This window comes from Poeciliopsis prolifica, unplaced genomic scaffold, assembly GCF_027474105.1.
Source record: "Poeciliopsis prolifica strain line A6 unplaced genomic scaffold, Auburn_PproV2 SCAFFOLD003, whole genome shotgun sequence".
NCBI lineage: Eukaryota > Metazoa > Chordata > Actinopteri > Cyprinodontiformes > Poeciliidae > Poeciliopsis > Poeciliopsis prolifica.
In genome coordinates this window covers 9,899,100-9,916,021 of record NW_026562378.1, presented here as the reverse complement: position 1 = coordinate 9,916,021, position 16,922 = coordinate 9,899,100, and positions in this window count along the sequence as shown.

The window sequence follows — 16,922 nt, the reverse complement described above, 5'->3', positions numbered from 1 at the left end:
TAAATGGCTGCTTCTCCTCCACAGTTTTTTTTTTTTTTTTACATAGACAAGTGTACAGTTGTGTTATAGTCCTTCAGTTTATGGATGATTGACGGAAAAGTGAGATATTCACAACGGGAGACGTTGTTTTATGACCTAACCCTTCTTTTAAATTCTCCACAACTTTGTCCCTGACATGTCTCTTGTCTTCATTTGTCCTAATAATGCTGTTTGTTCATAAATGTTTTCTAACATCTCTTATGCCTTTAAAGAATGGCCATCTTTATACTGGGTTTAAATTATGGTGAAGTTTCCACTTGCAAAAAAGAAAATGGTACAGTTCAATTTCAGACCTTTTTATGCAACATTTAATTCAAACATTATATTTATGGGAAAATTACATCTATCTATATTTTTTAAAGTTTTATATTGGGACTCCAATTACATCCGAAATTGTATATATATTTTTTTCAATAATTGTTTTAACCACAAGGGGCAGGTGTAAGCAGGTCTGAATATCTCCACCACAAAGCTGAGGCTGTGAGCCTGACACTTATCCAGTGAAAGTTTCAAAATGATGTGGTTTCTTAGTGGAAGGATATGAAGGGGGCTGGGAGTTACTTGGGATTGAGCAAAGAGCGGGGTGAGGAAAATGCGTCTCAAATATTCTACCGAACGAAAACCTAAGTTGGCGTTTGAGAGAATTCCAGGGGGGAGGAAAAAAAAGAAAAAGCAGAAGAAAAACAAGGATCCCTTTAACAGTCAGATCAGTTTTGCGTGACTGGCATTTCATAAACACACCTCTCCACACATACACCAAACACAGACATCACCCGACTATGAATTGTGCTATGATGTGTTTTCTCTCACTGGTAACTGCAGTATGGATGATTTAATGCTTAACTGCAATCAGTGTTAAAGCGTTCCACAAGGCTCCCTCAGACATAGCTGCTGTGTGTATGCGTGTGTGTGTGTGTGTTCTCTCCCAGCCATAACAGACTCCCGGGCTGTTTAGAGAGGCTGCCTACAATGCGGAGGACAGATGTGGAAAACCCCTGGCTCTCTAGACAAGGGCCTCCTTCATCCCTCCTTCTGCTGTCCTTCACTGAGACGGGGGTTGGGACGCAGGGACGGAGGGATGGAGTTACTGAACTAACTTCCTGGATTACATCAAACACCCCTCTAAAACCAGAGCACTAAAAACCTCCTACCTTCTCCTTCTCTCTCGATCATTTTTTTTTTTTGCTTTTCTTTCTCTTCGTGTTTTTAATTGCAGGGAGCCTCCACCTTTCCATCAAAACACACACACACAAACATTATGCTTCATATTGCCTGAAAACTACCTTTATTTTATTTCAAATTGGATTAATGAGAATATACAGAATGGCATAAACAACCTTTAAAATTCTTAAAAAAATAATTCACTTTGTCCCATTTTGTCACGTTCCTATCTTTCATATATTTAAATAAAGTTCAGTATATTTTAATGGGTTTTTATGTGATGGTCTTCAAATGAAAGATGCGACTCTGTTCCAATACATGTGAATCAAATGGCTGAATTACCTCGTCAGTATACAGTTAAGTTCTCCAGACTCCTGCTAATGACCTGATCACATGATTCAAGTGTGTTGAAGCAGAGACGCATTTAAAAGTTGCAGAACACCGGACCTCAAGACCTGGATTCGAAGACCCCTGTGACAGAACAACATAAGGAAGAATGCTCACTGGTTTTAAGTTTCTAGAACCTAAAATCTACTTTAGTTTCACATCTGTGTGTGTCTGTGTGATTTGTCCCTTTAACTTAGAGTCAGAAGGAAGAAAAAAAAGGCCACCAGGTAAATAAATAAATAAATACATCTGTAAATAAATGGCAAATGGCTGAACGAAAAGAAAAAAATTCAAAGAGGAAATATTAGAGGACAAAATGAATCAATGTTTAATTAAAACAGTAACAGGAAAATAATATAGAAAATGAAAAAAAAAGACAGATAATCAAAAGAAATATGGCAGTAAAAGCATTGTGCTAAATAAATGTAGAATATATAAAATGAGAAAAAATAAAACAGGAAACTAACAAAACATTAAGATTTCTAAAAAATCACTTAAAAGTGATGTAGAAAATAATAAAAAATATTACTTTGTGTCACTATGTATAATCAAATGCATTTGGAAAGTTTTTATTTTTGAATGCAATATTTGCCACACTACTTTATTGAGTAATTTATTTATTTTGCCAATTTGGACAGTATCAGTCCTCCATCCACTTCATCTTCACACATCTGCACATCCAGTAGCTTTTGACCTTACATGTGTGCAAATGTTTGCATGAATGAGTGAATGACTAAATGTAGCGTTGGAGTCATCGGATTTTATAATTTAGGAAGTGGTATACGAATGCCAATTTTTATTTGCAAATATTTTTGAAGTCCATTCATTTCCCTTCTAATTTTTAGCAAATATGAATTGTGTTACCTTCCAACATGTAACACCATGAAAACAAATCAAGGGGTATTAACACTTTTCCAAGGCCCTATATATTCATAGATTCACAGGGAAAGAAGTTTGACATAACCAAAGGAGAAAAAAAAACTTTTCTTTTTCAAGTTCTGCTTCAGTTGAGTGCTTCAGAGCATTGAGCAGCAGGTGTTTGTGCTGTTTAAAAGGCATGGCTAAGGCATCGAGCTGCAGAGGGCAGTCAGTAGCCACTGAGCCACAGAACAAGTCGGTTCCTGGGGATTGGCCCTTATCTACCCAGTCGTCTGCAGCTGTATTTACAACCATTGTTTGTTGTTCCCTAAGCAGTCGGAGATATGTGCATCTGTGTGTGTCTGCGTGTGTAATTGTGTGTTTGCCGTTCCCTTTGCGGCCTAGGGAGTACTGGGAATTTTCTGTTTCAGTGCGTCAGAGGATTTTGGCTGGAGCTTTGTTGATCCTGTCTTTGTTGATCCTGTGTTGTTGTAGCAAGGGGGGCGAGAAGATTGAAGCATTAGCCATGGCAGCCAGGACTTAACCCTCTCGCTGCCCTCTCTGCGCTGCTTACCCCACCCCTGAGTCTGGCCATTGGGCAGGGCCCATCATCCCCTCTGACCTATCCCAACTACTTACTAACTCCAGCATAAAAACAGAGCAAAGCCACTCCTGGTTCCCCTCTTGGTTTTGTGTCATGCTCCCTCAAGCGAACCAACTTTCAATTATTGTCCCTCTAGTTCACCCAGGCACCGCTGGCTCCAAGTGTGTGATGTTGAAAGTGTGTGTTAGAACCCAGTTTGTTTGTGGCTGTGAGCCAGGTGATCCAGAGGCCTTTATGCTTCTCTGACCATTTAAAAGATAAAAGTGACGGTTGCAACTGTTTCCTGTTTGTATGATCTGAGATAACGCTGCTGTTTTCATTAAAGAACATCTCCTCGCATAGGACGGGTGTTGAGGTCTTGGCACTGGGCGTTAGACATCGTAGACTCGCATACATACAGTGACTTGTTTTAAATTGGCTGCTTCTCAGACTGCTGTGAGCTGTGACCTATCCTTCGATGAGCATCCAGAAGGTCAGGATAAAAAGTGGCCCATCTGAAGTGGAGGTTGGGAGGTTTTAGCCTCCCAGTGTGACCTGCCAGTTCCAAACCAGCAGTGGAAGACAAGCTGCTCTGCTCTACAGGACAATCCTCATGAGAAAAAATGAAAGAAAGAAAGAAAGAAAGAAAAGAAACTTCTGCACCTTGGCGTTCAGGCAGCAAGATATAGCATGTTAGAATTGTGAAAAGTGGAAAAAATGTTGTTTTTTATTGTACACAAAAACAAATAAACACATAGATTGAGATGTACAGATTTGGTCTTTTTTCACATTTTTGGTTGAAAATCTGTGGGAAACTTAAAGATGAGGAGTTTAATTAAAGTGTGACCAGAGGCCAAAGAACTTCCAGAGCTCATTCAGACAGGTGCAAGCATATGTGCATATTTGTACCATTCCGTTATGACTCCTACTTCTTTTTTCAGGTTTGCCCAGACTTGTTAAATGACAAGCGGTCTTTATTTATCAGCAAAAGTGATGATCAAGCAGTTTAGTACATGGATAGAAAAAAAAAATCTTTATTCTGAATAAAGGTGTAGATGTTGGCTGGCTAGTTGGGCTAAACTAAAGAACAGTTATTCAAAGTTCAAAGTCAAAACATATAACTATTATAAAATTATTTTATTTTATTTTATTTTTTTACATATTTGTTGAAACTGTTTAAAACACACTGTAAGAGCAGCTCTAGGAATAGTGGATGAGAGTGAGCTTTTCACAGCTTCTCTGTTTTATCTTATATTGTGAAGGCATGATAACAGTTTTAAAAATATATGTGAAAAAACAACTTTTTTTTTTTAAATTAAAAGTTGCATACTGCAGCTTTAATCATCTTGTTTAAGATATAAAATATTGATGTGGTCTCTGTTGCCCAACAATTCTTTAAAACACCTTGTGAGAGAAGTTAATTTTCAGGAAACAACAAAACAAAACATTTGCAATGTTCCCCCTAAATGTCAAGTAATAGTACGCAAAGTTATTTTGGCAAAATACTAAGAAATATGCTAATACATTTCCAAATAGGAATATATTTTTTTATCTGTGTGTTCTATATCTACCCATTTTTATGCCTATTAAAGATTAAGCTTTGTAACTCTGTTCACATAGATCCTGGCCACTTGGGTCCATTTTTATGTTTATTTTATTAATGTCAAATGGCTAATTCTGTGTTTTAATTCACTGACACATATTAACTTCATTCTGTAGCAAAGAACCAACCAAATGCATCAGTCTAGCAGTCTCCTTCCTCTTTTATCCGCCTCTGCAGATTTTTTTTGCGCGAGGGAGCACCTCCAGCTTTTGTTTTGACTGGCTGCGCTTTTTGTCATGAATCATGGTGAAAACCACCTAAATACAATTTAATTAACAACTGTCTGCAGCACAAGAAGTGACACAAAGACTAGGAGGATTAACAAGCAGTTAAATTTGGCATGAAAACGCATACATTCACAGATGACGACTGAAAGCCCAAAAGATGCATGTGTGAAGTATGTGATCTTGTTGGCGCCCTAAATATTAAGAGACTGCAAATGAAGAAAGAGATTCTCCCTTTTTTTGTCTGTGTGGAAGGATCTGTCAGTTAGGTGACAGTGGGTTGTGCATGAGTGTGTGTGAGAGCGTGCACTGACTGGAAAAGCAATCACAGAAACAAATTAATTAGTCTCTCCTCTAGCAAAGGAATTTGATAAATTGCTCATCTTTCCCACCACCTCTTCTTTCCTGCTCGCGTTGCTGCTTTGGCTATTTGTCTCTCTGTCGCTACTACTTTTTTTTCCTTCTTTTTAACATCCTGGTCTCCACACAATAAACAACTCATTACACTGTCACATCTCTAATTATTTATCTTCTTTTTCTGCCACTTCTCCCTTATGCTTTTTTTGTCCCATGACTAAAAAAAAAAAACATGGACCAATATATATTATAGTTGATACACGGAAGCTGCAATATGCATCCTTAAAAATGTCTCAGCATGCAAGTTTCTTTCATGTGCATTAACTGGCTTACTTAGAGCTTTACTTTGTGCTGCTATATTCAACGTGCATTAACAGTTTCTTACAAAAGGCATTAAATTCCCTGAAGTTTTCACAGTTTGTCATAATATAGTTGCAAATTTCAATCTCTTTCAGGCAGACTTGACTCAGAGTGAAACATAATTATGAAGTCATGTTTCACAAACCACATAAAATTTTATAAGGTTTTCAATTTTTCTTTTTAAATAAAAATGTTAAAAATGTGGTGCGAAATTGTATTGCATATTCAATTGTCATGAGTTAACACTTGGTAGAAAGACCTTTTGCCTCATTTTTCTGCACCAAATTTACACATGTACTGACCGAAATGTTTGACCATTTTACTTATAAATGTAACTCAGTCAGATTGAACAGAGTATCTGTGAAAAACAGATTCTCAGCTTTATTTAGGTCCGGATTTTGGGTCTCTGTGATAAACTATGCTTTGGTTTTATCTCTGGTTTGACGCTTGGTGTTGTGGTCCCTTCTGGAAATTGAACTGCAGCACAGTTAACTCTTTTTTTTACCTCCAACAACTCCGACCAGTCTCCCTGATCCTGGTAAAGATGCTTATTCCCACAGCATGATGGTGCCACCACCATGTTTCACTGGGTGGACTGTGTGTTACTGCCGCAAATAATATCTAACAGGTTGACTAAAAAGCTTTATTTTGTTCTTATCTTCTCTGACCAGAGCATGTTTTAAAAGCGTCTGCTCTTTTGTAATAACCAGATTTGTGAAATACACGACCAAAGGTTGTCCTCTCTATAGATTCTCTCACCTAATCTCTGGATCTCTCCAGCTCCTCTGGGGAGACGGTGGGTCTCTGGACTCTTTCTGTGTTTGATGTTCTTCTTGCCCGGCTGGTCAGTTTAGGAGAATGTCTACTCGTTTAGAGCTTTGAAGTTATTTTCCAAGCAGAACAGCCACATTTATACTGATACCATTAAACTGTGCTTTCTACTATCTGTTAATAGGTCACACTGGATTTTATTTAGAGGTTTCAGAGTTAAAGGGACTGAAAGGAACATATGCCCCGTTTTTCAGATTTAAATTTTTAAACGGTCTTGAAGTCCGTCCTCCACCCATCCACTCAGCTATGTGCCATCTTGTGTTCTGTCACCTAAAATCCCATTGTAACATTTATTGAAGTTTGTGACAAAGTGAGAAAAGGTTCAAGGAATATAAATACTTTGCAAGGCACTGTAGATAGGCTAATATGTTTTAACTACTCATATTTCCAGTTTTCATTAGCCCACTTAAACATTATTCTTCGTTTTGTGAATGAGCGCACTCATCATCGCAAACTAAAGAGCGCCGCTCGCACAACAGGAATAACTAACTGGCATGCAAAACGCATTCATGAGTTATTTTCCCTGTGTGGGCGCTGGGAGCTGGAATGAAGACCCGGTCTCTTTTCAATTACCACACTCACTCGCATGCATGCATGCACGCACACATTCACGCTCACACGCATGCATACACACACAGCATAGAAGCACAGCAGCATTAAGCGGTGTGTGCTCATTAAGCACTCTCATTATACACAGGAGGAGATCCCTGCAGGTGCAGTTTACCAGAGTTTAGTTCATTTCCTGCTCCTCCTCCTTTTCCTCGCCCTCACATCTTTTTTTATTTTCTCTCCTACCCATTGCTTCTTCCGGCTTTATTTACTTCACTAACCACAAACTCGGAGCAGTGGGGGTCTGTCATTGTATGTGTGGTGCGAGAAATGGGCTTTTTAAGACCCTTTAAAAAGGTTACCCAACATATAAAATGGGAATGTGTTATGTGTTGGGCGCAACCAGCAGAGGCTGCAGGTGCATCAATGTGCAGGAAACCAAGAAAATACCTGAACAATGAATCTGCATCTTCTCTTAGTTTTTACTCTTTTCTGTCTTTTATCTAACCTAAATGCCTCTAAAGTGTTAGAAACTTTATTTGTCACTAGGATTTCTATATGCTAAAGTGAATCTTTTGAATGGATATTCAGCTGTATTATTTTAGGGGCCTGAATGCTTCTTTGTGGCAAACCTCTCATTTTCTCCACATGCTCATATGCTTTCGCCGTCTTTTTGATTGACACACACAAAATAGCCCTTTATACCAGACCCGTTGCAACTTCAGATGTGCCTCCCCAGAGGGGCTATGTCTCTGCATGTGTGTGTGTGTGCATGTGAGTGTGAGTTTGTGAGTGAAAGAACAATGTGATAATAAGGACAGGGAGCCTTCTCAGCTCTTCTAACAGTTTCATTGGACTGTTGCTACCTGAACACATAACATAATAAGTGCTCTGGAAAAACCTCCTGACCCAAACTTTTTAGCCTTTTATGGTTCATAATGTCTCTCCTAAGTAGCACAGATTATATGACCTTCAGAGTGAGGGAATGAAAATTGTGAAAGTTGAAAGAGTTTACCCACATTGTGTTTAACTGTGGAAACAAAGCATTAAGAGTGACAGACAGGCTTTGGAGGAATCAATTGGGAGCGGTTTTTGTTCTGAATTTAGCTCCACATTCTATAATATTAGCCCTATGGTTTAAAAAAACAGCCATACCAACTCTTTGCAAGATGTTTCAATTAATTTTCTGTAATTCCTTCATCAGCTACCTGTCTTTTTTCCATTTACAAAGCGAGGAAATAATCCATTTGCCTCTTGTGTGCTGCACTGCAGTTCTTCTGACCTACTTATTCTGCCTTTTCTACTCTCTGCTACCATCTCCTTTCTGCAATTATAAAAAGTAAATTTGCAGCTTTGTCTTTTGCAAGTAGGTCCTTTTCCACCTGGAATGTGAGTCAAAAAGTGAGATCTTATAAAACAACACTGTTAGGCCACTCTGTGAGTTTTAATTAACTCTAAACGATTTTACTGTTTAAATATGCCTTTTCAGATGTTTGTAAATTTGATTAATTTTAATAAATAAGGAAACAAATTGGTCATAATTTTTTAACAGATTCATTCTTGGCTTCCAGAAAAATATTCTGGTCTCTTGTATAATCTGCCAGTCTCTTACTGTCAAGTGACCAGAGGCTTAGTAATTAAATTAATTCTTGCAGTGCAAGAACTTTAATGCCTTGAGAACCAAACGCATAAAAAACTCTTAATTTGGAAAAAGAAGCTAAAAAACAATATTTTCTTGCTGCATTCTGTATCCTCATTCCTCACCTCTTGCTCTCCTGGTATCTGACTTTGTGCATGAGCTTTCTGTCAGAAAGGCTTGAAAAGTATTTTATTTTCTCATATTGCTCCAAACTGCATCAGTGAAAGATGAATTTTAGGAGTGTAAACAAATTCGAGCTAATTTGAAATAAAAAATAAAAGACATCAATCAGCCTTGGGTTTAGAAAAACATAGGCGCTCAAACCTGGGAAGAAATGCTGTTCTGTAAACCTTTAAAAATTTATGAAATAAGAAATTGAAAGCGCGGATTGTGTTGATTAAACATAAAAAATAAAAATAATAATAATATGGAGGACAGAGAAAAACCACACAACTTTGTTTTAAAAAATAAGTAAAGTGCTGCGTGTCAGATTGGCATCTGGGAGAGGTCATCTCACTACTGGAGAGGACTGATGCCACACATGATATTTGGAAGTTGTGCATTCTGTTTACTTTGCTGCATTGCAAAGAATATAAAATACTATGCCGAGCATTAATTATATTTTCTTAACTCTCTCATTCATCCCCACTAGTTGGTTGCTCCTATACCCAGTGTTCCCCTCCTGCCCTCAGAGCTCCGGTGCTGGAAAACATCTGATCAAAAAGTCTCAAATTGTCTGGTGCCCAAAGATGTCGAAGTGAAAAGAATTAGTAGGGAAAAACGTGACAGAGACAGAGGAACAGTAAAACTAATGTGATGAAATTGACTTTTGACTTAGCGCTACACTCTGCTAAATGACTGACTTCCTAATTTGATGTTGAACAGTAGCAGCTAACTAGCCAAAAGTGGCGCTAATCAAAATGTAGTCAGGTCATTTCAGCAACAAGGCAGTTCAAAGTGCTTTACACGATTAAAAGGATAACTCATTAACCAGCTGAGAGCAACAAACAATGCATTTTCTTAAATGTCATCATCAAAATAATTTCTATCAAATATTATAGTGAAGACGAATTAAAATCTCCCACGAGGCACACACCAAAGTAGCTATAGGACCGACCTTAACCTGAACATGCCCTTCTTTCTAAAAACCTTTCAGTGTGTTGAATTAAAATAACTTTTCAAAGAAGTTCTTTGCCAGACTTAAAGAAGACTTATTGCCATCTAAAAGAAATGCTTGATGACATTTATTCCAGCCAAGGGTGGGACAATCACTTAAGCTTGGGGAGCAAATAATTTTTCTGTTGGTTTGGATAGTTTCATCCCTTAATACATTAAATTGTTATTTGAAAAATGCACTAAGTATTAATTCTGGTTATCTCAGTCTTAAGACTTTGAAAGGACATTGTATATCCTGGCTACAATAAAGGGGAATAGGCTGGTTGCAGAATTTCCATGGCTTGATCCTTAGAGAATTTGAACGATTACCAGGCTGGCCTAATGCCAGGGTAACAACTTAACCACACCTACTCTGGACCAACATGGAGATTGGAGAGAAGGGCCCAAACCTCCATAATGTGCAAATGGTGGGTGCTGGAATAGTGGAGAAAGCTATGAGTTTTTCAGACTGACTGTCTGTCAAGCTGTTAAAGAATAGCTCTGGCATTGAAGTTAGATGGAGAAGAAAGAAAAAGCACAATGAGCAGCTCTGGCAGGCTATAAAATAAATTTAAATAAATGTTCAAGCACTCATTAACAAAAAATTGAGATCCAGAGCCGTAGTGAAATTAGCTTTCAATAATTAGTAAAAACACAATGATTTCTTCAGTTATCTATGAGATTTGTTCTGATTATACTCAAAACATGTGGACAAAGTGCTGCACTGCAGAGAACTTAATGTCCATTAAGCTAGGTTCTATGGTGTTGCTGTATAAAAACTGACATGATGTGAATAAATTGGTTTCATAGCAGTTTTGAGAAATACACAAACGTCCTGTCCAACTTCAAATAAATAAATGTCACACGTGAAATAAATAAAATTGCGTGAGAACTGTATGAAAGGTAGCTTTGACAACAGTGCCACGTGATCAGTTCAAATAACATGCCAAGGACATAAACTGACAAAGTCCAGTGATTGTTCATATTGATGTGACCATGACTACCCTCTTTAAACATCTTCTCAGAACTAGATTAAGTGCAGAGCAATGTCATTGTGCTTAGTCATAGTGAACTCGAAAGAGACAAAAATCAAAGGCGGAACAGGCAAAAGATTAAAGAAGATGTAAACAGACAAGCCGCCTTTGCTGAGCAAACCTTGAGCAAATACCCACAGGTATCAGGAATCTAATCCAGGTACTTTTCAGGCCTTGGTAATGGGCCCATGTGTGTTATTTGCATCACACAATGCATTTAACCTCTAGGTGAAGCTAATTCTGACTTTAACTTTTTTTTGAAACATGAAGCTAGACTAAGGCCCTTTGAAGCTTTAATGAAACTCATTTTCCTATACTTTGGTAATTTTATGTGTGTCCTCAAAGCACTTGTGGAGTAAAACATTTAGATCAACAATAATCCTACATTGTATGTAGACAATGGTTAGAGGGTTAGAATGCTAACGCTGAAGTGGAGCAGAGTACACCTTCACAGACAACCAAACACACCTTCAGACTTAGTTTAAAAAAATACATATATATATATTTTTTACTAAACAGGCTTGTCTTTTGTCTCTTAAAAGATTAAAACTCATGGAGACACAAAGACAAAATACAAATGTCAAAGATCTCAGGTCTCAGATCTCTGCTGAGTTTCTAATCAGTTACAGCTGCACTTTCTTTGCCCTAAAAGTGACTATTATCATTAGTTTAAAATATTTTTTCTACATTTATTGTTGAGATTTCTTTCAGATACCAACTGCTGCCAACATTTTTCCTCTGTGACCATGGCTCCATTAAATGAAGTGATCCCTGTAAAGCTCCGATTTTATTCTCTGTTCAATTCTAACAAAAATATTAGATTTTAGCAGGTCAGAGTTATCCTATTGTACCTAATAGAGAGGTAGTATCTGCCACTGTATTTGGCAGATTGGCATTACTTTTGTGATGCTCTTTGAGTTGTATGTTGCAAGGATCCACCAGTGCCTGTGGTGGGCAAAATGAGGCATGAAAGATTATTATTAAAATTTAAGATATTGTCCCAGTCGACATTATTTGGGAACATTGGCAGCTTTGTCATCAATCGACAATGCAGAGCCACACTGTGTGCTCTCATTGTGCATAAAACAGGTGAATAAACAAAAGAGCAGGATTCTGATCATGAAATATGGAACAAAACAATTTAGTACAGAAATGTACAGCTAGCAGAGGTGGTACTTGTTAGAACGACTGAAGGAATAAGAACATTAATACCTCTAATTCAAAAAGGCTCCCTAATTGGAGGAGTTAAAAAAAAAAACAATGAAGTACAATATAACTGTTAAGAATCAGATTAAAATCAAAGTGGAACAAAATTACAATTAAAATAGGGTTAAATTGGGGCTAAAAAGTCTTGATTACTGAAAGTCAAACATAAAACCTCAAAATGGTAAAACAGAGACAAAAAAAGTGAAAATATGTTCTCGGGAGCATTCTCACAGTGAGATAAAAAAAAAAACTTAAACTAGAATCCAGTATATGTGGTTTTTACATTTATATGAAATCTACATTCTGGTTCTTTCTCTAAAGAGGTTATTAATATTACCATTATAATTGTTAAAACTTCAGCTTTGTCTTGATTCAGCTGAAAAAAAATTCTCCTAAAAGCTTCAAATTGAGAGACGATGTTCGCCGTTTACAACCTGAATAAGGTCGATTCAAAATGAATGAACATACATATCTAATCTTTAGTCAGAAAATAAATAAATGTTTGAACCAAAGAGTGAACTATAAAATCTTGCTGAGTGTGACCGTCATTTTCGACAGACTTTGCAAAGTGAAAGCAGAAAATCTGATTCGTCCGTATTCAAATATTCTTATAAATTTATTGACATTTTTCAGGCCTTTATTTCTTGTCATTTTAATAATTATTTCTTACAGAAAGTTGAATACTTTAAACTGATGGTGTCACACCATATTCAACACATTCAGAGGTTTCCAGAGCATCTAAATGGTCTGTCTAAAACAGTATGCTAATCAATCATTAGAAAGACTACTGAACTGAAATATCCAAGCGACAAAGACAAATGCGTGCATAATTTTTGCATATTCTGCTAAAGTAGAGAAAACACAATTGTCTTTTCGTTCAATAAATCACATCTGAATAATTTGTTCACACAAGAACTCATTAAAAACGGGGCAGCGACGGATGTAAACACTTTAATGAAATATATTTACATTTCAGCCACAGCACCAGTTCTCATCATCATATGTCAAAGAGGACTTCCTTATCTTATTTAGGCCTTGGACCCACAAGTGTTTTACTGGGACGTTTTGGGAAACTGTAGTCAGCAATTTCACAGAAGCGCTTTGGATTCAACACTTTCGAGTGACAAACCCAACATTTGATGAGCTGTGCGATGCTGTGAGACCTCTGCTGGAGATGGCTGCGCATTGTCCAAGGAGGCATCACATGACTCAGGTGATGCGGAAAAATTGTTTCCATTGCGGTTTTGTGAAATACGGCAATTTCGATATAAAATACACCAATTTTTGCTCATCTTGGAGGAAAAACTTTTGCAAAAAACACAATGTTTTTCAGATGCAGTGAAGGCTATCAAAGTAACTTGGGGTTCCACTATCCCTCTGCAGAAATACTAATGAACTACCTCTATATGCAACAAAGCGCCAAGATATAAACATAGTTTTAAAAAGCCAGATATTTTTGTCTAAAGTATTCTTTTTTGGTGGTTCTAATGTAATAGTTTTAAATCTTGTCTTAAAACCCATCTATTTTACTTGGCTTTCAACTCCAGCGAGATCTAGTTTTACATTGTATGCTTGTTTGTTTTAAACTGTAAGAGTTTTTATTTGTTTTTATTTATTTTATGTACAGCACTTTGTATCAGCTGTGGTTGTTTTAAAGTGCTTTATAAATGAAGTTGGTATGGTATGGTAATAGTTAAATTTTTCTGAGACATGGAAGTACGGTGTTTCATTTTGTGACCCATAATCAAAAACTTTGACATTTTCACACTCTGTAATGGATGGAGTGTCACTCTCTGAAATGAGAGAAAATTTATTTTTTTTCTTTAGATGTATCTGTACATCTGTGTGAAAAAAATATTATTAATTGTATCAATTATTAATTAATTGCTGTGTTTGGTAGCAAATTAATTGCCAGAATGTTATGGTCTGGATTATATCAGATTGTCCTAAGATTTTTTAAGTTATTGGAGTATAGGGATTCAAATTACAGCGTTTCCTAACTCGGAGTTTAAATCATGATTCTGACAGAGAAAGAATTATCTGTAATTTTGACAGCAAAATTATGTTTCTCCAAGTAAAGTTCAAGATATATTTATTAGTTCTCTCATAGTTAACGCAGGGACATCGCAGACGGAAAAATAGCATATGAGTCCAGGCCTATGGTGAACCTGCTATGAGCTTTATGAACAGCGTGATAAGAATTATTAATTAAAGGTGGGGGGAAAGTAATAATGAGACCCAGAATGTTATGCATGACTTATTTTTTTTTTCTGCAGAGCTCAAGGTCACATCATCTCTTTTTAATATCAGCTACAATTTTGTGATTCTACCTCAGATACTTTAGAGCAGCAAAGCAGAGCACCGAGGAAAGAAATAGAGGCTTTATGATGCACAATATGATACACATAATGTGGTGGGTGTTTTGAAACCTTAAGGTCTTTTGTTCTTATTGTATTCACATCTGTGTGCAGGACTCATCTTAAGTTAACATGCATTCATCATGGGGATGAATCGCATGCTAATTCTGGGTTCTTAATGGTTTATTGGAAATTCAATTACATTTTTTATTGTGGCTTTCCTACAATGCACTAAAAGAAAAAACAAAATCTGATTACCACACATCTTCAATAATGTTTGGTTAACTGTTCCTAATATGTTGCAAAGAAACTTTTTGCAAACATTGTGAGCTTTTGTCATAAAGCTGGGAGGGAATTTGACTCTTGGTGGAGTTCATTTCAACGGTTCTGTTTTCTAGCACAGACATGGCTTTTATTCCAGAGCCAGATTAGATATGTGTTTGTGGCCAAGTTTCAGCTCCCTGGAAACTTTTGGAGAACCATTTTACCATCTATGAATCTGACAGCTTCAGACATCACTGAAATTTGCCGCTGCCTCTGGAGAAGGAACATTTTTATAGAAGGACGGCTATGATAAAAAGCACTGGATATATCATGATTAAATTTTTTGAAAATCCCTGACAGACCAAAACAAACTAATATTAATTAGCCTTATGTTTCAGATGAAAAAGACTGACCTAATATAAATTTGCACAACAGAAGCATGCTAATTTCTAATGGCATTTTTCCTATAGGTTGGGTTGCATATTTATCTGTTAGCCTCCATGTTTCAGTTTGACCTGGTATGGTTCAGACAGCACCCTTAAACATGAACCTGCATGTCCCTGTAACTTGTGAATCTGTGGTTGCAATGAGCTGCGGCATAATGAAGCTTTATTAGCAAAATATAAGTTGGAATAGTTTAATCGTCTTGAGTGAAGAGTGCTAGAAATCTTGCGTCTAACTGAATCTTTTTTGGAGCTCATGATGAAATTTTCAGAATGCATAATTCAAACACTGGTTTCTCTTCAGTACCGACAAAAACATATTTCTGTATTCTCCGCCCTAACTCACTTCTCCATCATCCAAATCAGCAAAACACCGAACAAAACTTATCTACTGGAAGGCTCGGGATGTCGGATGGCATAAAACCTCCTTTCCACAAATCCACCAACCCTTCAGGTTCAAAGCAGAAGACACACTTCACATGATGCAACCCTTTTGCACTTATTGTTCCAATTCTCCCTAGCATTCAGACGATTTTTGTTCGGTGAGAGATAACATTCAGGGAGGGAGTTATTGTGTTTGCCAGTGATGGGAGTTAAAGAGGCAGCATCCCACCAGGGATGGATTCTTAACATGCCTCCCAGTCTTTTGTTAGATATGATGCAACAGTGATGCAGTGCTGTCAGTGTGTGTTCATGTTGTGTGTCAAGCAGTGAATAGGTGAGGAGTTAGGAGTCAGCACTGATCTGAGCAGGGTTTTTTTTTATTTTCCCAAACTATGGGAAATTATAGCTTCTCTATTCATGTGGGAGGAAAAGCCCTCCCATCCCAAACCTACCACTTCTTAATGTGTGCGCACATGCAGATGGATGGGTTTGCACATGTGCATGTGTGAGTGGCAGGTCTGCTATCTGTGCCATCATATGTGGATGTGTGTGTTAATAGAGAATGCCCCGCGCTGCAAGCTGCCTTTGTTTGCGAAGAACATACATATGCATGAAGCCTTTCTTTGAGCATTCGTGTGTATGTATGTGCATGAGGGGGGTTTACTAATTACTAGATTTCTATCATGAATATGTATGACCGCATCCTTTATTATGGGATTGGCTTAAACACATCACAAAGACAGATGAGTGGCAGAGAAAGAAAAGCAGGATTGAGGGGTTGAGATATATTTCTTTAATAATAAAAAAAGGGACTGAGGAGTGATTTCCTTTCTTTAAACTATTTTATTTTTCAAATTATATTTTTCTACCAATTTGTCTTGTACATGTAGTTACCCTCTGTTAAGTCTTCATCAATGATTAGTTTCAACCAAATGAAAAAAGTGACAAAAAATTGGAAAAAAAGAACTTTAAAAGAAAATGCTTAATTTTGACCTTGATCATAAAAGGTACTGACTCTTTTGGTAGTAATAATAATAATAATAATAATAATAATAATAATAATAATAATAATAATAATAATAATAATAATAAATTATCTATTATAAGAGCAATCAAATATTACTGATTCTTTCCCTTGTTGCTTCTACACAAGGTGATGAATAACACTTTCAGACTTTTCTTAGCTATAATTCAAATCAATTCTTTGCCAACATTATTTATGAAGAATTATTGTGTTGCTCCAAAATAACATTGACACCATAAATGGTACTTTATGTATCTTTCAGTCAATGAACAATGCCACTCAATAAAAAAGAGGACAAAAGTTTTTTTTGTTTTTTTTTTCTAAATAATCTCAGATATTTTATTTTGTCTGATAAAACATTTTTGCTGGCCCAGTCAGAAACACCCAGATCATGATCTTTATATTTTTTTAAATTAAATCGAAAAATAAAATTCACATCACAGCAAGCTAATATTTTGTAGTTC